Consider the following 6,000-nt stretch of genomic DNA (forward strand, 5'->3'; position numbering starts at 1 on the left):
TACTCTCCCGAACATGCAGGCATGGCTATTTCCCAAATGTGCGTAGTCGCCACTGGAATGAACAAAAGATAAGTCATGCAAAAGTCTTTTATCATCACATGCCTTCTTGATCTAGCAATACTCAGCATACTACTCACTTCATGTGGTCTTTATATTTGAAAAGATTAGAAACTACCAGCACATAGCAAAACTAACAGAAGCCAAAGCATTTCAACTCAGTATGAAAATCAAACCACTAACAAGAGTTTATTGAACATGTACTATGAGTTTGGTACTATCCTAAGCACCACGATGGGAGAGTGGGGATATGAAAACACGGAAGGCAGTTTCTGTCCTGCACACACTGTAACTGAGGAGATCAGATCCACAGGCCAGTGTAATAGTAAAGAATGTGTCCGCATGAGACCGACTGTTGAACTAGTCATATGGATGACAAATGAAATCAATGTGGGCGGAAAGTCTCAGGAGAGGCTTCAAGGAAGAGTCTGGCTTGAAGGATAGCAATGTTAGAAAGGGGCAGGGGGTCCAAGGCAGGCAGAGACAGGAATGAGTAAGGAGAATAGGAGGATGGCTATCAACCTGCCTGGAGTCCAGGGTTTGATCTGGGAGACATGGTCAATTTCCATGGGTAGGAGGTCAGAGGACAGAGCGCTAGAGTTGCAGGGGTGACTGATGGACAGCCAAAAGCCACTCAAGTTTTAGAGCAGAAGAGGGTTGAATGAAAGCCGTGTCCCAGGAAACTCAGCCAGGCTGAGGCAGGAGAGCCTGGAGCCAGGGGACCTGAGGGCATTTATTCCATGCTGCAGTCATTCCCACCAGGGATGGAACAGGGGTCTAAGCTGACAGTGGTCTCTCATGACAGAACCTGGGTGTCTTTATCTTCTGCCCCAGAAATGCAAAACTGAATTGCCCAGGCAGGCTATGGACCTTTGCCAAGTTGCCAGAACTTTTTGCATCGTTTCCAGGTTCAGGAAAAGGCCTATGCCCTCTGGATATGGACAAGCGGACTGAAACTTACCAAGCTGGTTTAACAGATGTCTTCCCACATCAACACTCCTTAAAGCAACAGCCCTTCACATGGTAAAGTCCACACTGGCCCCACCTTCCTCCCAGGCTTGTTGAGGGCAAAGGGTAGAAGAGGCCGGCATGCTTAGAGAAGCCAGAGTAATTGGTAGAATTACACCTGAGGACGCAGCCCCCCGGGGTCACCTTGAATAGTCCCTGACAGCTCACCCTCCATGACCCTGGAGGACGGGGCCATCACCACCCTCAACATGTACACTTCCTGGGATTCTGGTGAGGACAGCCTGCTCCACAAGAAGGGGACGGGCATCGCTGCCAGGATCTGCCTCTCCCCAGCTGCCCCGGAGAGCTGACCTGTGTGATTCCTCAAGTGGCACCACATGTGGTCGCAAGGGCTGAGTCGTGCACCCCACGGCCACCAGTGGACTCTCTTTCTGGACATCAACAAGCTCCTCCCAGTGGCTCCTAGTTTCCTAATTAGGACAGGCCTCCTCCAGAACCTAGGCAGGAGCCACTCCCCAACATTCAGGAACTCCTTGTCGCCCTCAGCTCAGACGAGAAGCGATGCTTATGGTCCAAGGAACACGGGAGGGAAGGTTTCAAAACAGTCACAGGTGGTGGCTCAGGGGGCAGCAGCACCTGAAACAGGAGGGCAGAGCATGTGGGGACGACATTGCTGTCATTCAGCAGGCTCCCTCCCCCTCTGTTTTTTAAATTTATTTTTGGCTGCGTTGGGTCCTTGTGGCTGCATGCGGGCCCTCTCCAGCTGCGGCAAGCGGAGGCCACTCACCGCCACGGAGCACAGGCCTCCCATCACGGTGGCCTCTCCTGTTGCGGAGCACGGGCTCCAGGGTGCACCGGCCCCAGCAGTTGGGGCTCGTGGGCTCTAGAGCGCAGGCTCAGTAGTTGTGGCGCACGGGCTTAGTTGCTTCACGGCATGTGGGATCTTCCCGGACCAGGGCTCGATCCAGTGTCCCCTGCATTGGCAGGCGGATTCTTAACCACTGCGCCACCAGGGAAGTCCCCCCTCTGCTTTTCTGATTGAGGAAACCGAGGTCCAGAGAGAGTAAGTGGTCCTTACCAAGATCCATGGCTAGGACGGAACCAGTCTAGTTCCCAGTCTGTGAGGAACCCCCCTCTCGCCGACAAGCAATTTTGGAACAAGCTGGGAACAGGGGCTTTCCTCTCTAAGGTGTAGTGAAAGCGTGGTCAGGCAGGGGATGGGAGGAAAAGCTACCAGGACAATACTTCCACCATCAGGTATTCCCTCCATCTTCACAGCCCCACCTGCTGCACCTCGATGTTGGGCAGATTGATTTCCATCCTCCTTGGATTCATGGGTTATAAGGAGGGTGAACAGAATCCCCAGGTTACATCTGTTGTCCCAGAGAAGAGTCATATCCCTCTCAATTCCTGCAGCGTGACGTCACTCATCCTGGGGTGGGAGATGGAGCTGGCCTTGGAGCAGGAGAGGGAGGGGTTTCCTTGCTTCGGAGGGCGGGGCTCCTGAGGACAGACGCGGGTTCCCAGAATGCATGTGGCTTTAGATTGGGAGCAACCCCACCTGGGGCGTGCTTGTGTGTGTGCATGTGTGCGTGTCTGTGTTCACGGGGCCTGGAGCGCTGGGCGCTGAGGTCCACTGTGACCGCCTCGTCCCCCACCGAGGGTGACCCTGTGGAAGAGAGGCTTCTTCCCTCTCGCTCTTCCTGACACAGCCCACACCTCTGCGCTGGAAGCACTTTCTTCCTTGGACAAGCTCTGCCCCAGGCTCCCATGTGTCAGCAGGGTGCTGCTACAGCTTCGGCAACAATAACAGCCGAGAACACAACCCTCCGGGAGCTCCGGTTTTTCTGGTTTTCTTTGCGAGAGGCGGTCACCAGGACTCTCATGGACCCACAAGGGTCCCTGGGGTTGTGGACTTACTATGGAAGGAGATGCCCCCAAAGGGAAGAAATGCGTCCTAAAAGCAGTGGGCTGGGGGCTCAGAAGCAGATTCAAAGTGTCATCTTATTAAGTCCCCCCCCCCCGCAAGGTAAATCAGAACATAATGCTCAAATTGTTGTTTTTTTCACTTCTCATGTATCTTTTACTGTAAATTCCTTCAGGGCAGGGTCCTTGTTTTCTACTTGGTTGTAACCCCAGAGCTGGGAACAGCACTTGGCACAAATTCTCAGTAATTACTTGCAGTCCCCAGTGGGGCCCTGTTCTCCCTGGCTTCCGGCTCGCCTTCTCTGCCTGGAACATCTTCCTCTGGCCCTTTGCCTACCTAATTCCTCCTCGTCCTTGGAGACCACTCAGCTGTCCTCTCTCCACGACGCCCCCTCTGAGCAGCAGGCTGGGTCAGCGGGCTTCTCCCCTGGGCTGTCTGAAGGCACAGACCACACTGCCATGTTGTGGCTGATGATAGGTCTCTCTCCCCTCACTGAGCAGGGGGCTTCTGGAGGCCAACGCAATTCCTGGCACACAGTAGGTGATCAATAAATGCTTTCTGAATGGACGAAGATGATTTTTTTTTTCTCAGTATAGTTTAACACGTTTACATGATTTTACAGACGAAGATGATTTTGTAAGCAATGTTCTAGGCACAGATCAGATGAATAAGACATTGACCAAGTCCCTTGAACTTCTTTGGGGCTTGACTTTCTTGATCCCTGACAAGGAGACCAGGTGACAAGATCGGCTTGCATCAACATTGTAGCAAACTGCTGGGGCCCCTCTGGGCCTCTGACTTTCAAAGGTGGGTCCCAGGAACTGCAGCTCCTTTTAGGTACAGCCCTGCTCTGGACCCTGGGATCAACCCTGCCCTCGGTCAAGAGGGGAATTTAAGAAAGCCTAGGTTCTTTACTTGCTTAAAAAATGTTTACTGAGTTTCATGGGCTGAATGTTTGTGCCCCACCCCACCCCCAAATTCATATGCTGGAGATGGGGCTTTGGGGAAATAATTAGGTTTAGAGGAGCTCATGTGGGTAGGGCCCTGGTCTGATGGGATTAGTGTCCTTCCAAGAAGAGAGCTTGCTCTCTCTCTCCACCATGTGGGGACACATCAGAAGGTGGCCACTACAAGTCAGGAGGAGAGCCCTCACCCAAACCCAAACATGCTGACACCCTGATCTCAGACTTCCAGCTTCAGAACTGTGAGAAAATAAATGTGTATTGTTTAAGCCATCTAGTCTATGGTATTTTGTTATGGCAGCCTGGGCTGACTAGGATACTGAGTGCCTTGCCCTCATGGGCCACCCAATCTGATGGGGAATCTGAACAAGTACAAAGTAATGACCCATCAGAGCTGTGGACACACGCTATGGGGCTTAGGGGGTGGGCAGTTAGCTCTATGGGGAAGAGGAAAAAGAGGTGGGCAGGCATCGCAGGAGTGGCCTTTGAACTGGCCCGTAAAGAGGAGCAGGAGATCAAGGGGTGCCCGCATGGGGGAAGGCACAAAGGGGTGAGATTTCATGACCAATTTAAGAGAAGGGGCAACTGACACCTCTCTTAACTTTTAAAAACCACACCTTCACCTCCTTGATAAACACAGAATCTCAGGCCCTCCCTACCCAATATTTGATACAAAAAAATTAAATATTGTGAGTACAGAACAGAGCAAAGCTAGTGGGAAAAGCATTGCTTTGCTTTCAATCTGTACATCCTTATTCTCACCCTCAATTCCAATGTATCCCCAAGGGGTGCCCCCTCTCTGCCACCATACCGGAAATCAGCCAGTTGGTTTGCATGGAGGGGCATGAAGGTAGACTTATAAACGGGGAAGCAGCAGGGTGAGATGCAGGAGGAACACTTGGTGGCAGGGTGGGATGCAGACTGGGGTGGACAGACCAGTTGTGACTATTGTAATTGTCTTAGGAGCTGAACATTACTGCTGGGGGTTAGGGAGGATGGAGAGGAAGAGATGCGTTATAGACATATGGTGGAGGGGAGGACGTTCAGGCTTGGCATTGAGTGGATGGGGGGCATGCAGGAGCTCAGGGCACTCACTCATTCAACAATATGTATCACTAGTTCTACCGTGGGCCACAGACGATGCTAAGCACTGGGGATACAGCACAGAACAGCACAGGGAAGCCCCCTACTGCCACGGAACTTGCATTCTAGAAGGGGGAAGATGGGCAGCAAACAAGCAAATAAATAGATGAACATGATCACGTTAGATAGTGGTTCCTGCTAGGAGGACGATAAAGTGAGGTGAGGAGATGGAGAATGAAGGGGGTGGGGTGGGTGGAAGAAGACTTGGGGGTCACGGAAGTGACTCTAAGAAGTGACAGCTGAGCTGAACCCTGAACGATGCTTCAGCAGCAAGCCACAGGGAGATCTGGAGGCAGAGCACCCACGGCCCCAAGGCAGGAACACATATAAAAAAAACCATTGCTGGCATCCCTACTCTCAAGATGACATAAAAGCAAGGAGACATCTCCACCCCCCCGGAGGAACTTCAAGGAGCATACTGTCTCGCTCCTACTCTTGCTTGCCCACAGTCGGACATCTGGGTCGGGGCCTGGAGGTTCACTCTTTTCCGGGTCTTTCTCTTTGTTCTCTAAGTGTGAAGCAGACCACAAGCCTCACTGTGGTGAAGGGGTAAATGTCTCGGGGCGGGCTCCCAAAGAAGGCTCTCTTCCCGATTCTGTTCCCAACAGGGAGGTTGGGGGTTGAAAGTGCGGGTGAGGCATGCAGTACCTGCAGATCTTTCTGAATGAGCACAACCCGTACCTCTAACCAAGTGAACCGAAGGCCTGTGTTGGGGACGATGAAACCTATGCCAAACGTGAACTTCACTGGGCTCCCCCAGGCATGTTAAAATTTAAAAACATAGAAAAAAATACTAGAAGAAAATATTCCAAAATAGTAGCAGAGTTTGCCCCTGGATGGCTGGATGAAAGGTTATCTTCTCCCATTTCTTTATTACTTCCCTGTACTCTCCAGTTTTCTTCAGAGAACGTGTATTACTTTGAAGACTAAAAACCAAAACCC

The sequence above is a fragment of the Balaenoptera borealis genome (genome assembly GCF_965194805.1).
Source record: "Balaenoptera borealis genome assembly, chromosome: 3".
NCBI classification, from domain to species: domain Eukaryota; kingdom Metazoa; phylum Chordata; class Mammalia; order Artiodactyla; family Balaenopteridae; genus Balaenoptera; species Balaenoptera borealis.